Genomic DNA, 16,686 nt, shown 5'->3' with positions numbered 1-16,686 from the left:
TGAATGATGAGGGTGACTGATGCACCTTACTGGGGAAGGCATTCCACAAACGGGCAACCTCCAGTGGTGGCAAGTGTGGTCCTAAATGTTATATTAGAGATATGCAAGAATGGGAATGAATGTGTGGCCCATAAGTTGTGGCTAGACACTTCAGTTCCAGCAAATAAGGTATATTTACTACAGTCTTGGGAGACTCTCAGCAACAGGGCCAGCTCTACCATGAGCCACACTGAGGCAAGTGGCTCAAGTGGCAGGTCATGCTTCCCCCCCATCTGCTGCCCACAGGGTTGCCTGCCACCATCACTGTCCGTCCATGTGTTCCTGCTTCCAGGATGCTGTTGCAACAAAGCGGCTGGTGAGAGTCCTGCAGGGATCTCCAGAGTGCCCACCCCATGACTTGTTCAGAGGAAGGACGTGTTGACAGTGTCCCTGAAGCTCCTGCCTTGCTTGTTGTCTCCTGTGCTCCTGTGGCGCCCTGGGGGAGACGAGGAAGGGTCTGAATCACTGGTAGAGCTGGTGGAGAAATTCAGTTAAGTTCTCATTTAAAGGTAAATTTAACTACCTAATTCACACTTTCTGAAACAATGCAAGAACTGAAACACATGCATCCTTCAAAAGTCTAACTTCTCCAAATTTTGCCATGCAACATTCCAACCAAAAAATACTTACAAAAATGCATATATTAGGGGAAAGTGTGCATTAAAATGCATATATCAGTAAAAATAACACAGAAAATATTGGGGAAAATTCCTTACAAAAATGTGTACGTTAGTCAAAGCTGTAGCAAAAGCAATTAGGAGCTACAATTGTAATGTTATAATTTTGTTGGTTTGAATTCTTGTAGATTGTGCTGTTTTGATTTGTATTTGTGTTTTTCTACTTGTGTGTGAGCTGCCTTGGGGGCCTTTTGGCCGAAAGGCAGCCTAGAAATAAACGCTAACATAACGTAACATACAACGCAAGGTCTGAGCAAGTGATATCAATGAGATTAAATTAGAAACCTATTAACATAACCATCATCCAAGTCTACGCTCCAACGGCAAATGCGGAAGAAGAGGAACTGGAGAGATTTTACGCAGAAGTACAGGAGGAAATTGATCACATACCAAAACAAGATGTGCTGATAATCATGGGGGACTGGAATGCAAAGGTAGGGAACAGAGAAGAACTAGGAATTGTGGGGAAATGGGGCTTAGCAGATTTGTTTAATCTATAAGCAGAACATATACGGAAAGTGGGTTTGGACCAAGATGAAGGAGGTGTGAAAATTGGAGGGAGAAACATCAATAATTTAAGATATGCAGACGATACCATCCTCTTAGCAGAAACCAGGAATGATTTGAAACGAATGCTGATGAAAGTTAAAGAGGAAAGCACAAAAGCAGGACTATTTATTTATTTATTAAATTTATTAGTCGCCCATCTGGCTGGTTGTCCAGCCACTCTGGGCGACGTACAAGATAAAAAACAGTACATTAAAACGTTAAAATTTAAAACCATAACAGTAAAAACCTAACCCACCCCAAAAGCCTGCCTGAAGAGCCAGGTCTTCAAGGCCCAGCAGAAGCTCATCATAGAAGGGGCATGGCGGAGATCATTTGGGAGAGAGTTCCACAGGGTGGGGGCCACTATTGAAAAAGCCCTCTCTCTAGTCCTCACCAGTCTAGCTGTTTTAACCGGTGGGATCGAGAGAAGGTCTTCTGAGGCTGATCTTGTTGAGCATGTTGACGATGCTGGAGGCGCTCCTTCAGATAGACTGGGCTAAAACCGTGTAGGGTTTTAAAGGTCAAAACCAACACCTTGAATTGGGCCCGGTAAACAACCGGTAGCCAGTGCAACTCCTTCAGCACTGGAGTGATGTGATCTTGCTGGTGGCTGCCTTTAATCAGACGAGCCGCCGCATTCTGTACCAGTTGCAGCTTCCGGACCATTTTCAAGGGTAACCCCACATAGAGCGCATTACAGTAGTCTAGGTGAGAGGTGACCAGGGCATGTACCACCGGTGGGAGCAGATGGTTGGGAAGGTAGGGGCGCAGCCTCCGTATCAGATGGAGTTGATACAGCGCTGCCCGACTCACAGCCGAGACTTGAGCCTCCATGGACAGCTGGGAGTCAAGAATGACCCCCAGGCTGTGGACCTGGTCTTTCAGGGGCAATCGTACCCCATTGAGCACCAGGTCCACATCCCCCAGCCTTCCCTTGTCTCCCACAAACAGTACTTCGGTTTTGTCAGGATTCAGCTTCAGTTTATTCCTTCGATCCAGCCATTCACCGACTCCAGGCACTTGGACAGGGTTTCTACAGCCAACCTCGGTGAAGATTTAAATGAGAGATAGAGCTGCGTGTCATCCACATACTGATGACATTGCAGCCCAAATCTCCTGATGATTGCCCCCAGCAGCTTTATATAGATGTTGAACAGCATCGGGGAGAGGATGGAACCCTGTGGCACCCCACAAGTGAGAGGCCAAGGATCCGAGACCTCATCCTCCAATGCCACTCTTTGGTACCTACCAGAGAGGAAGGAATGGAACCACTGCAATACAGTGCCCCCCACGCCTAACCTCTTCAGGCGGTCCAAGAGGATAACGTGGTCAACGGTATCGAAAGCCGCTGAGAGATCAAGGAGGACAAGGAAGGTGCATTCGCCCCTATCCCACGCCCTCCTCATATCATCTACCAAGGTGACCAAGGCTGTTTCAGTCCCATGTCCAGGCCTGAAGCCCGATTGAAATGGATCCAGATAATCCGCTTCCTCCAAGTGCGCTTGCAACTGCTTTGCCACCACCCGCTCAACCGCCTTGCCTAAGAATGGCAAATTTGAGACTGGGTGAAAGTTGTTCAGATCTTGGGGATCCAAGGAGGGCTTCTTTAAGATTGGTTTTACTATTGCCTCCTTGAGTACCGATGGCATTACTCCCTCTTCGAGAGATGTATTTACCACCATCTTGCTCCCCTCACCCAGTCTATCTTTGCAGCTCATAATGAGCCACGATGGGCAAGGATCGAGTAAGCAAGTGGTTGGCTTTAAGGTTGAAATCACCTTGTTCACTTCATCAGATGGAAGAAGCTGGAACCGATCCCACACCACCAGAGCACCACTGGTCACCTCTGGCTCGCTCACTGTGTCCACAGCGCACGGAATAGCACTCTTAATACGATCGATTTTCTCCGCAAAGTGTTTAGCAAACTCGTCACAGGAGGCCTTAGCATGTTCCATTGGTTTCGGAGCAACTGGACCGACCAGGCTCCAGACCACTTGGAACAGTCTCCTGGGACAGCACTCTGCAGATGCAATAGAGGCAGCATAAAAATCTTTTTTTGCTGCCCTTATTGCCACATGATAGGCTGCCGCAGCCGCTCTAACATGTGTCCGATTGTCGTCAGGGCGAGATTTCCGCCACCGGCACTCTAGCCATCTCACCTCCCGCCTCAGAATTCGCAACCGTGGGGTGAACTACGGTGCCTTCTGAGCTCTATTCAGGGGGAGAGGGCGTTTCGGAGCCACCCGGTCTAATGCCCCGGTGATTGCGGCATTCCACCCCTCCACCAGGGTCTCAGCCGAGTGGCTGTGTGCATGCTCCAGAGAGTCCCCAAGCGCATTCAGGAATCCATCAGGATCCATCAGACGCCTGGGGCGGACCATCTTAATAGGTCCTCCACCCCCACGGAGGGTTTCTGGCACCGAAAAGTCCATCCTCACCAAGTAGTGGTCTGACCATGACAAGGGGGTGATGGATGTACCCCCAATTTTCAGATCACTCCCCTCCTCTCCCGAGACAAACACAAGGTCGAGCGCATGACCGGCTACATGGGTGGGCCCCATTGTAATAAGGTGCAGCTCCCAGGAAGCCATGGTTTCCATGAAGTCCCGAAGACTACAGCTGAACGTCAAAAAGACTAAAGTAATGACAACAGAAGATTTATGTAACTTGAAAGTTGACAATAAGGATATTGAACTTGCCAAGGATTATCAATACCTTGGCACAGTCATTAACCAAAAAAGGAGACAACAGTCAAGAAATCAGAAGAAGGCTAGGACTGGGGAGGGCAGCTGTGAGAGAAACAGAAAAGGTCCTCAAATGCAAAGATGTATCACTGAACACTAAAGTCAGGATCTTTCAGACCATGGTATTCCCTATCTCATGTATGGATGTGAAAGTTGGGCACTGAAAAAAGCGGGTAAGAGAAAAATAAACCCATTTGGAATATGGTGTTGGAGGAGAGCTTTGCGCATACAATGGACTGCGAAAAAGACAAATAATTGGGTGTTAGAACAAATTAAACCAGAACTGTCACTAGAAGCTAAAACGATTGAACTGAGATTATCGTACTTTGGACACATAATGAGAAGACATGATTCACTAGAAAAGACAATAATGCTGGGAAAAATAGAAGGGAGTAGAAAAAGAGGAAGGCCAAACAAGAGATGGATTGATTCCATAAAGGAAGCCACAGACCTGAACTTACAAGATCTGAACAGGGTGGTTCATGACAGATGTACTTGGAGGTCACAGATTCATAGGGTTGCCATAAGTCGTAATTTATTATTGTATTTTATTTATTATTTGATGTATATCCTGCCCTTCCTCCCAGCAGGAGCCCATCGACTTGAAGACACATAACAACAGCCAAAGCTGCATATAGAATGTGTTTCTTAGGAGAAATTTGCACTGATGTGCTGCTGGATTTTCCTAAATTGTTTTTTTTTTAATTGCAGATTGCTGCAGAAATGCGGAGACTGAATTTAAGACTGGAAAAATGAGAAACCATCCTTAGTCACTGGCAGAATGTGGAGATATGCTCCTTGCTCATCTTTTTCTTGTGTTGTATGAAGTCTGGGAAGTGCTGAAATCTGACAGGTAGCCGTCCAGCACATCTTTTTCACATGGTAAAGAGATTGTTAAAATTGGAACACGGTGCTAGACCTTTCACTGTGACAAATTTACCACTTTGAAGGTAACGTTTCCACTGAGCTGAAATTGATACAGGCCCTCTCCAGGTGTCCACATTTTTTAAAAGGGCAGAAATATTTTAAATAGAGGATAATACAGAAATGAAATGCAGGGATGAAGTGATATGTAATGTATATCTCTATGTGTGTAATTTTGTGAGAAGGAAAAAGGGTTGTTGTTGATTTCTGCTTATTAATGTTTTATTGTAGATTATGTATTTTTGCCTGTTTTTAAATTTTTATAAGACTCTTTGAAGGCTTATGTGTGGAAAAGCATCTTAGAGATATTGATAAGCATGCAGCCGTTTGGTGCTGTCTTCTCTGCATGGTTAGAAGGACTTAAAAACATAAGATGAAACTACTGGACCAGGCCAGTGGTCTACCTAGTCCAGCACTTGGTTCACACAGCGGCCAACCGGATGCCCCAAAGGGAAGCTTGCAAGCACTCAACATCTGTCCCATGATATTCTGATTAGCAAGCTAGCTAAATGCGGGCTGGATGGAACAACTATCAGGTGGATCCACAGTTGGCTCCAGAATCGTATTCAAAGAGTGCTTATCAATGGTTCCTTCTCAAAGTGGGTGGAAGTAACGAGTGGGGTACCACAGGGCTCGGTCCTGGGCCCAGTGCTCTTCAACATTTTTATTAACAACTTGGATGAGGAGGTACAGAGCATGCTTATCAAATTTGCAGATGATACAAAATTGGGGGGTACCGCTAATACTGTGGAAGACAGAAACAAAATTAAAAGAGACCTTGATAGGTTGGAGCATTGGGCTGAAACCAACAGAATAAAATTCAACAGGGATAACACCTAGGAAAAAGAAACCAAATGCAGTTATAAGATGGGGGATACTTGGCTCAGCAACATGACATATGAGAAGGATCTTGGAATTGTTGTTGATCACAAGCTGAATATGAGCCAACAGTGCGATGTGGCTGCAAATGCTATATTAGACTGCATTAACAGAAGTATAGTTTCCAAATCGTGTGAAGTATTAGTTCCCCTCTATTCAGCACTGGTTAGGCCACATCTTGAATACTCCAGTTCAGGTCTCTGCACTTCAAGAAGGATGTAGACAAACTGGAACAGGTTCAGAGGAGGGCAGCAAGGATGGTATCAGGGGACTGGAAACCAAGCCCTATGAGGAGAGACTGAAAGAACTGGGCATGTTTAGCCTGGAGAAGAGAAGACTGAGGGGAGATATGATAGCACTCTTCAAGTACATGAAAGGTTGTCACACACAGGATGGCTGGGATCTCTTGTTGTTTGTCCCAGAGTGCAGGACACAGAATAATGGGCTCAAGTTGCAGGAAACCAGATTTCGACAGGACATCAAGAAAAACGTCCTAACTGTAAGAGCCATACGACAATGGAACCAATTACCTAGAGAGGTAGTGGGCTCTCTGTCACTGGAGGCATTCAAGAGGCAACTGGACAGCCATCTGTTGGGAATGCTTTGATTTGGATTCCTGCATTGAGCAGGGGGTTGGACTTGATGGCCTTATAAGCCCCTTCCAACTCTACTATTCCACGATTCTTCAGGATTTCATGCAGAGAATCTCTCCCAGCCCTGCTTGGAGAGGCTGAGAAATGAACTTAGTAAGTTGTACTCCTGTGTAAACATACATAGAAATTGGGCTTGCAAAACTGGAAATAAATGAGGGATATTACAAGAAGTATGAAGGAATTGGACTATGTAAGAAAATTTCCATGTGTTAGTAAGAAAAAACGTGATCTCTGTTGAACTTATGGGACCCTCAGATGATAAAAGTTTCATGCAAAAGAACTGCTTACATGGATGTTGCTTATGGCTCAGATCTAACTGCTCAGGACCTCCACTTACCTTTGTGGTATAAAAATCTGTGGAATCTGGTAATTGTGGAGAAATTGACTCGTAATTTATAATTTATGGGTATTTAGAGGAACTGGACTGCTTTTATGCAATATGGTGGGAATTTATCTCCTATTCTGTTGATACTGAGATGTGTACATCTTTCCCTGCTTCTATGGGAGACATATGGATGACATAAGTGTATTTTCTTTCTCCTTTGGCCCCATTACAGTAAAACCCCAGAATGGCCTTTATTGTTCAGTTCTAGTGTATGTGCATTACAAACAATACTAATTGTTACATTAAAATCAACAGCTAGAAATGTAAGGCTATTTAAGAAACAAACAATTCCTCAGCTGATTTTTTGTTTATTGTTTGGCAGTGAGGGAATTATTACTGGGAATTTAGGGTGAAGGGCAGGCAACCAGTCAAATTAATAATAATAGTAATAATATTCTGAACGTGTAAACCGCCCTGGGAACTATTTTTGAGGCTGTAATATATATTACAATAAGTAAAGAACATTGAGGTAAACAAATATTTAAATGAGGCTGTCACCCTTATTTTTATTTAGGAATAAAAATTCGGTAACACCGCGGTTTTTGAAAACAAAACAAACGGGGTTCAGTTTTGAAATACTGTACTGCTTTTCGCGGTGTGACTTGTTAGCTGAAACATTTTTGCGCTTCGAAACATTGTCTTAGCACTGCGTGACCCGTTGGCCGCCTCGAGTTCCTCAGAAAAATACAACGTTTGATCATGACAATATTAACGATTGTAATAAAAAAATAACAAGGAAGAAAAACCGCCACCCTCCGAGACACAGAACACTGACTACCCGGGCGGCGCGGTCAGAAGTAAATCGGCCGCGGTGCATGTCGGGAATTGAGTCCGGGCTGCGGCTATCCTCATCCACGCCGCCGCCTTCTCGGCCGCAGTGCAAGCCGGGAGGCAGCGAGCTTCGGCCTCCTCCAAGATGGTCTCCTGGCACTCCTCCCCTCCCCTCTCCGCACATGCGCAGTTCTTAAAGCGGGCCGAGGCTGCTCCCTCCTTCGCTCCTTTTCCCTCCCTACTCCTCCTCCCTTCTTGGCGGCCGGGGCGCCACTGACAAGACCGGGGCGGAAAAAAAGGGCGGTTGCTGCTGCCGACGACGAAGGAGGAGGAGGACGACGACGACCATTACCGCCGGTTGACGAAGAAACACCGCTGCTAAACCACTCCGTCCACCCGACCCACCTCCGTGTAGCTTCCTCCATCTTCTTTCTCCACAAGCCGGCAAAAAAAAGGAAAAAAAGGGAGGGGGCGAGACCCCTTTCTCTGTCGAGGCCGGCTTCCTATTCTTTCACCTCACGGGAGAGAGAGAGAGGGACAAACACCGGGGGAAACCAACCACAGCAACAACCTCGCGCGCGCCTATACAACACACTCTGTCTCACACGCACGCACAACCTACGCCGGTGAATGGTGGGAGCGGCCTCGGAGGCTCGGGTAAGGCCGGCTTCTCGGTCCTGAGGGAGGGGGCCGGCGGGCGAGGAAAGAAGGGATGTGTGTATGTGACAGTGACACGGACGATGCGGGGTTGTTGTCCCCCCCCCCGGTGTGGTTATTTTGCTGCTTTCCCCTCCCCCAGCTTTAATGGGGGGAGAGGGGGCGGGGAAAGAAAGGTAGGCCCCGGCGGCAGCCGGCCGGGCTGCTCGCACTGCTGTTGCCGCCTCCCCCCACCGCCTCCCTCCTTGCTGCTTTCCAACTCGCACTCAAAATGGCCGCCGCGCCCGTTGATATGGGTGGTTGGGGGGAGGGAGGAGAGAAGGAGAAAGGGAGGGGGCAGCGAGGAATACCCTTTTCTTCTCTCCCCCACGCGTATCATCATCATCATGGAAGGGTGGGGGGGGGAGAAAGTGTGTTTGTGGCATATGCCTGTTTCCCTCTCTTCATCTCCCTTGCATCATGTGGAGGAGAGGAGGAGGAGAAAGGGAGTGGGGAGAGGAATATGCTTCTCTTCTTTCTCTCCCCCCACCTTGCATCTTCATCATCATCAAAGCGGGGAGGGAGAAAGGGAGGGGGCAGAGAGGAATATGTTTCTCCTCTCTCCCTCCTCCCCCGTATCATCGGGGGGGGGGAAAGGAGAGGTATATGCTTGTTTCCCTCTCTTCATCTCCCTTGCATTATGGGGGGAAGGAGAGAGGGAGCCGGGAGAGAAATATGCTTCTCTTCTATCTCTTCCCCCCCTTGAATCATCATCATGGGGGGGGGAGAAGGAGGAAGGAAGGGGGCAGAGAGGAATATGCCTCTTTCCCCCCTTTGCCCTCTTACATTGTCGTCATAGTGGAAAGGGGGGGGAGAATAGCCATACCCCATCTCATCTCATTCTCATGTCTAAATAAAAATCTGAGTTTCCCATTCTTTCCCTCCTTCAAGTGTCTTTTTTTTAAATGCTTTTCTCTGTTGTGTTTTTTTTTTGCTCCTACTCCTTCCTTAGGTGTGACTAGGCAAGAAAAGGGGTTGCTTGGTAGGCTGGGGAGAGGGGAGTTGAGCTTGTGTGGTGGTGGGAGTGGTGATGATGATGGAGGTGTGCTTTTCCTTCCTCCATTCACCCTCCACACACAAATTTCCTTCTCTCATTTTGCCCTTCAGCCATCCCTGTACTACCCATTTTCTAATTTGGCCACCCCTAAACATTCCTCCCTCATCTATACACTTCATCCCCACATCCACCCTCTCCAAAATGGCTTATACCTGCCTCTTCATTTCTCTTCCATAGTGTGTGGGAGGGTAGGATTATCCCCCCTTTTACATATACACACCATTCTGATAGATGACTCTCAGCCTCTAATGGGATGAAGATTATTTTTTTCTCTTTCATCCTATGCTCCCTTTTAATAAGGAGATGATAGTGACCTTTCTAGGGGGGCTGTACCTTGTTTCTCTTCTTCCACACCCTTTTGATAGGTTACACTTCCTTGCCCTCTTAATGGGATGTGAAAGCATTTGTTTTTCTTCTTACACCTTTTTCCTTTTAGAGGGGGTGTACAAACAACCCTTTCTAATGGAAGGGTATAGTTGCCCTTTGTCTTCCAACTTTGCTTGCAGATACAGGAGGAAGGTGCCCCTCATTTTAGGTGAGAAATTTACCTATTTATATCCCCCCTTTAACAGAGGATCTGTTATATCCTCCGTTAATGAGTATAGATTTTTGTTTGGAGGGAAGGGAGAGGCTCTTAATACCCCGTTTTAATATACTATCCATTATTTGGATTCTCAGTATCCCCCTCCATGTCAGATGGATGTGATCCACTTCTTTTCCATTTCTTCAGTCCCTCAGTTCTGCCCCATAACCCTGCCTTACTGCATCTCTCCCCTCCCCACACATCTCTTCATCTTCTTTCTCTACCTGGTTTACTAGATGAAGCATCTTACACTCTTTGCTCTCTGTTTTTTTCCCACCCTCAGTTTCATCTTTTAAAGCCTAATTTTGGTACCCTCTGCCTCCTCCCACCACAGCTTCTGTCTGCATCCTCTGTTCCAAGCTCTTTCATTTCCTCCCCTTGCATCTGCTTTGTCACTCTGAAACCTCATCATGCTGCCCAGCTGAAGGCCCTTAGGTCTCTAGACCAGCTTTTGCTCCCATCCTACTTTAGCTTCTAGCATCCAGAATCCTGTTTTTTCTCCAGCCGAACACAGCAAGTGTATGCCTCGCTCCCAACATAGCTGTGAGTCCCCAACTCTCAGCCTCTTGTATCTATATTCTTTCTTTCCCAGCCTCTTGTTCTTGAACCTAGTGTCTGTACTTGTTTTGCTCTTGCTTTCTGTAAGCCCCGCATAGTGAGACCCCAGACTTCTCAAAACAGCATGCGTTTCACAAAGCCCAATTTCCCTGTGTCTTCCATTCCCAAAAGTGCTTTGTACTTTACCTGACCATAGTCTGTTCTTTCCTCCCTACTTACAACCTTCACCACAACCTGTCAATTTTTCAGTCCAATATTTCTGTAATCTTTGTCTCCCAGCCTGCACTACTCTGCTCCCTTTTCAGCATCTTCTTCATGTTTATTTTTTTTCTTCATATTTATTGCCACTCCATTGCTAGACTGTCTGAATTCCTTAATGTCCTCTCCTGGTGACTTTGCCAGAAATATGGGTAGAGGCGGTTGTTGTAATGATGACCCCAATAAAGGCCTGGAAATACAGAGAAAGTCAGACTGAAAGGGAATATAACCTAAACAGTATTCTTTTCCTATGCCCCATAATCTGTTCTCTTGTCAACAAAAATGGGAGGAGAATGATTGATTGTTGGCAAGGTGGCCTATCTCTCTGTGTTGTTTGTTCTAAACAAGATGAGTGTTAGGGTGCTGGATCACTAAAATCAAGGATTTGTGATATTCAGCATCAAGAAATGTCTGGCAGCTGTAATCTGTTCTTCTGTCAAAAGGCCTTTTCCCACCCATCTCCCTGCAGTGACTGAGTAAGAGGAAAAATCATTGCTAGGAGGTGGCTCAGACCTTCAGAACAAGCTGCAGCAAAAATGGGAGGAGGATGTGGAAGACGTAGGGGGATCAGATCCCACATGTTGGGGGTTAGCATCTCATTGCTGGTAGTTTAGAGATGAAATTGGCCGTTTTGGAAAAACACGTTGGAAGGATGGGAAGAAGATGTGGTACTAGAGATGCTGGTAAGGAATCTTAATCCAGTTATGGTGCTTGTTCAGAATGCAGGTCTTATTGTGACCTTTTAGTTCTGTGGAGTTTCTCTTCCCCTTTACCTTCCTGCCTTCTGTTTGGAAATTGGGGGTGGGTCACACGCTTTTAGGAGAGGTTTTTCGGAGTATCAGTGGGAGGGGGAGATTCTGCACTCAGCCTCTGATACTAGTTACATCTCGCCCTCTCTGCTTGTAACAGCACTGTCTGAAAAGATCTGTTCCAATAGTGCTGCAGTAGGGCTTGGTGGATGCAGGTCAAATAATATTTGCAACGTATTTCCTAGCCAGAGAGTGTTGGAAGGTATATGAACAGTTTTCACTGTGCCTCCTCTTCCTACCCCAAAGGGGGGGAAAAAGTAATATATTAAGGCATGTTAACCTGTTCCCCCCCTGGAATTCTTTAACATCTTGCTGCTGTGTGTATGTCATACTTGTAGACCGCACAAGTGGGTGTGGGGGAGGGGGTGGAATGATCTGAATTCTCAGATTTATAATTAAACGATTGTGCACCATTGAACTGTTGGGGCGGGTGTGGGAGGGAGACCGGATTTTTCAATGTAGCTGGGATTTTTTTAAATTCAAAGTGTTTTAGAATATCCCTAAAACAGAGATTCTGAACAAAGAAAACACTTTAACGAAACATCTTGCCACAGATACCGAGTTTGTCAGGAATTTTTTGTGTGCTGTTGTTTGCTTGGATTGTGCTTATGGAGGGTGGGTACAGCCATTGAGGAGAAACTGGGTGGGGTAAGATAGAAGCTGTGAAACGGCTAGATTACCCTTTTCATGGCATACCCCCCCTTTCTGCTTGTGTTTTTGCTGGGGTGGAGGGAATAGTAATTGCAGTAACAATGAAGTCTGTTCTTTAGGGAGGAGCCTAGTGATGTAGAAATCAAGTGAATGTAGTAGTCCGTATTTTTTTTTTCCCCTGTAGGGTGGATCTTGAATTGTGTAGCAGTAAAGTGACCAGTCACTGTTGGAAAGCAAGGGTTTTTTTGTCTGATTATCTCTCCAGTTGACATAGATTTTCACTTTTTGGCTTGATTTGAGTTAATGATCTAGAATAGATAGAACTATGTGGGATTTTTACGCAAATGGTACATCATAGATTTGTATATTATTGATTGGTGCCTTCGTTTATTCTTGTAGCTTGTAGATTAGCTGTAGATTCTTACCTTTACACTCTCTAACTGCTCCCCTCAAAAGAGAAAGATCAAATTCAGTGTGGTTATCCTTTCACACATTTTTAAAGAGCACAGAAAAAAATGCAAGACAAAAGGGTATGGAAAACACTCTGTTTTCTCCTTCCTTACACTTATCTAATTAAGGATGGCAGTGTCCTCATTGAAATTCAATCTTTGTCATGGCAAATCCAATTCTTAACAAGGGTGAAAATACATAGATTGTATCAGACAAAGCCAATTTGATTCTTATCAATATGGGTGTGGATTAAACCGCTTGGTATATAATTTTGTAGAATTTCTGTAGTGAGTTGCTGCTGATCAATGTTCCTTACATTTTTTCAGACCAGGAAGGGCTTAGTTGTTTGGTAGAATGTCCATTGTACAAGAGGGCTCCAGAACTCTAAACTGGCTAAACATATTGACCTTGAGATCTGGGTTGACCCTGAATGCTCATACTTAACACTTGGAAAAACATGTATATATGCAAAGAAAGGAATGGGAGGCAATAGGTTCATAGATCCTGTTTTGTCTCCTTTCTTTACTTCCAAGGCTTATTAGCTTTTTTTTGTCTTTTAGCTTATTGCATGCTTACGTTGTTTGCCTGTTGGTTATACAGTCTTCCGGCCTTGTTGAAAGGCAACTGAGACATGTTTTAATGTGTTGTGAAGCCTGTGGCAAGGTTTAATATACTTGCTGTTGGGTTAGAATGTCATGTGTGTTGTCTTTTAATATAATCCCAGAAATGAAAGGATCTGAACGATTATATATAGTCATACTCAGTGGAGAGGTGTTTTTATTTTGTGAGTAGATTAAAGTTGCTGTTAGGAAGTGCTGCTATTGATTACTTGATATTTACCTCAGAACAGTACAATTATAAGAATTTATAAGGATGCCCACTGCTCCAGCCTGTGGTATTTACATTCTGGGTTGTAAAAATTTTCTGTGCATATTTATAGGTGGGTAATTTGCAATTGTGATACATGGTGGACACAGAACAAAGATTGTAGCAGTAGTAAATTAGCATAAAATATAACATTACTTTGTGAATGTTTTGGGCAAACTGTTCCATCTAGACTTGTTTGTGTTTTTGTGTGTGTATGTGCACTCATGTCTCATAGAAATATGGAACACCTGCCCTAGTGAAAGGATGAATTTTCATGCTGTCATCTGTAAAAAAATCTTTCTAGTATATGATGCTGTACTCTCCAATTTCCATTCTTTTTCTTGTGAATTATACCTTAAATAGCTTTATAATACATCCAAAGTATACTGTACATAACCTTCATCAGTTGAACAGTGCTATAAGTTGGGTCAAGAAATCATCTCTGCAGGCTTATGCATATTTGTGTAGAAGGTCATTGGGGCTCACTTGCTAGTGAGTGCATTTAGGTTTGCTACTTAAAAAGAGTTCATAAAATGAGCTTAACGCTTATTGGAGAACAGAGACCAAATCAAAGTCAAACCTGATTCTCTACCTTTTATACTACTTCATTTTTTTCTTGTCCCCCAATTCTTCTGAGACAGTTACTTTCTTATTTGCTTCCATAGTTTCTGTACCATGTTTTTGGCAGGATAAGATGGAATTTATAAATATACACATCACAGTGGATTTAGAACTTCACTACCACTAAATATTATATTAAAACGTTCCTTTGAATGATCTGCTGATCCAGTGTAGTTTACTGATTAGTGTTGGACTTTGAATGGGAAGTCCCAGGTTGAAATGTCTGCTCAGCCATGAAGTTTATGAGGTGACCTTAGTTTGAGAGAGAATCAGTGTACTACCCAAGGTGGTTGTGAGAATAAAAGGGGACAGGGACATTATGCATGCTCCCTGAGCCTGTTGGAAGAGGTTGGGATAACTTTTAAGAATATAAAATTTTAAAAAGCTGAAATGGAGGCAGGCTGACAAGTGTTTAGGCAAGGCTAAATTCAGGGGTAGGAATCATAGTTTGTATCCACATTAAATTCTACTGAGAGTAATAATAATAATAATAATAATAAAATTTTATTTAATTAGTCGCCCATCTGTCCGCCTAGACGGACACTCTGGGCGACGTACACAGTATAAATACAATATAAAAACATATACATACAACAATTTACAATATTAACAGCAATTCATCTAACCATCCTTCAGTAATACAATATAAAAACCTAACCCACCCCAGAAGTCCCATAGGCCTGCCTGAATAGCCAGGTCTTTAAAGCTTGGCGAAAAGCCATCAGGGAGGAGGCGTGACGAAGGTCAAAAGGAAGCAAGTTCCAGAGGGTGGGGGCCACGATCGAAAAGCCCCTCTCTCTGGTCCGCGCCAGTCTAGCTGTTTTCACCGGTGGGGCCGAGAGAAGGTGTTGTGAGGCTGATCTTGTTTGGCGGCATGTTCGGTGATACTGGAGGCGTTCCTTCAGATAGACTGGGCCGGAACCGTATAGGGTTTTAAAGGTTAGTACCAACACCTTGAATTGGGCCTGGTACACAACTGGCAGCCAGTGTAGCTCCATCAACACTGGGGTAACATGGTCCTGGCGACAGCTCTGCTTTATTAAGCGTGCCGCTGCATTCTGTACGAGTTGTAATTTCCGGACCGTCTTCAGGGGTAACCCCACGTACAGCGCATTACAATAGTCTAATCGAGAGGAGACCAGGGCATGTATCACTCGTGGGAGCAGATGTAAAGGAAGGTAGGGACGCAGCCTTTGTACCAGATGGAGTTGGTACCAAGCTGCCCGGCTCACTGCAGAAACCTGAGCCTCCATAGACAGTTGGGAGTCCAAAATGACCCCAAGGCTGCGGACCTGGTCTTTCAGGGGTAATTTCACCCCATTAAGTACCAGGTCAAAATTTCCCAGCCTTCTCTTATCCCCCACTAGTAACACCTCGGTCTTGTCGGGGTTTAGTTTCAGCCTGTTCTCCCATCCATCCACTTACGGACTCCAGGCAATTGGACAAGGTATCCGCAGCCAACTCTGGTGAGGATTTAAATGAGAGATAGAGCTGCGTGTCATCCGCATATTGGTGACACTGCAGCCCAAAACTCCTGATGATGGCTCCCAGCGGTTTCATATAAATGTTGAACAGCATGGGGGAGAGGATAGAACCCTGTGGCACACCATAGTTGAGGGGCCAAGGGTCTGAAACCTCATCCCCCAACGCTACTCGTTGGTATCTGCTGGAGAGATAGGAACGGAACCACCGTAAAACAGTGCCTCCTATTCCCAACCCCTCCAGCCGACTTAACAGAATACCATGGTCAACGGTATCAAAAGCCGCTGAGAGATCCAGGAGGACGAGGAAAGTGTGTTCTCCCCTATCCAACGCCCTCCTCATATCATCCACCAGAGCGACCAAGGCTGTTTCAGTTCCATGTCCAGTCCTGAAGCCCGACTGGAAAGGATCTAGATAATCTGCTTCCTCCAAGTGTGTCTGTAACTGTGTAGCCACCACACGCTCAATCACCTTGCCCAAGAATGGTAAATTGGAAACTGGGCGAAAGTTGTTTAAATCTTGGGGATCCAAGGAGGACTTTTTCAGAATAGGTCTTATTATTGCCTCCTTGAGGGCTAATGGCATTGCACCCTCCTCCAAGGATGCATTTACCATTGCCTTAATCCCTTTACCCAGTTCCGCTTTACAGCTCATAACGAGCCATGACGGGCAAGGGTCCAACAAGCAAGTGGTTGGTTTCACAGTAGAGAGCACCTTGTCCATGTCATCAGAGAGAAGAGGCTGAAACCGATCCCAGCAGACCGGACTGCAACTGGCCGCCTCTGGACCACTACTTGTAACCACGACGTACAGAATCTTGTCCTTCAGGCGCTCGATTTTATCGGCAAAGTGTTTTACAAATGTGTCACAGGAGGCTTTTGAGTGTTCCATAGGTTCCTGTGCAACTGGACCGACCAGGCTTCGGACCACTTGGAACAACCTCCTGGGACAGCACTCTGCCGACGCAATAGAGGCAGCAAAAAATTGCCTCTTTGCTGTCTTTGTTGCCCGCTGGTAGGCCGCAATTGCCGCT

General features: G+C 45.3%; 1 protein-coding gene across 1 annotated transcript in view; it reads left to right on the top strand.

Moving 5' to 3' along the window:
- The first annotated feature begins 7,744 nt into the window (after window positions 1–7,744).
- PAFAH1B1 (platelet activating factor acetylhydrolase 1b regulatory subunit 1) overlaps window positions 7,745–16,686 on the top strand; it is a 75,949-nt gene continuing 67,007 nt past the window's right edge. Inside the window, exon 1 of the mRNA XM_061604892.1 lies at window positions 7,745–8,278. The gene's annotated coding sequence lies outside the window, so the exon portion shown is untranslated. The remainder of the gene's footprint in view (window positions 8,279–16,686) is intronic.

Source organism: Rhineura floridana, chromosome 21 (assembly GCF_030035675.1).
Source record: "Rhineura floridana isolate rRhiFlo1 chromosome 21, rRhiFlo1.hap2, whole genome shotgun sequence".
Lineage (NCBI taxonomy): Eukaryota > Metazoa > Chordata > Lepidosauria > Squamata > Rhineuridae > Rhineura > Rhineura floridana.
Note: the sequence above shows the minus strand (reverse complement) of the source record. Positions and strands in the feature narration are given on the sequence as shown.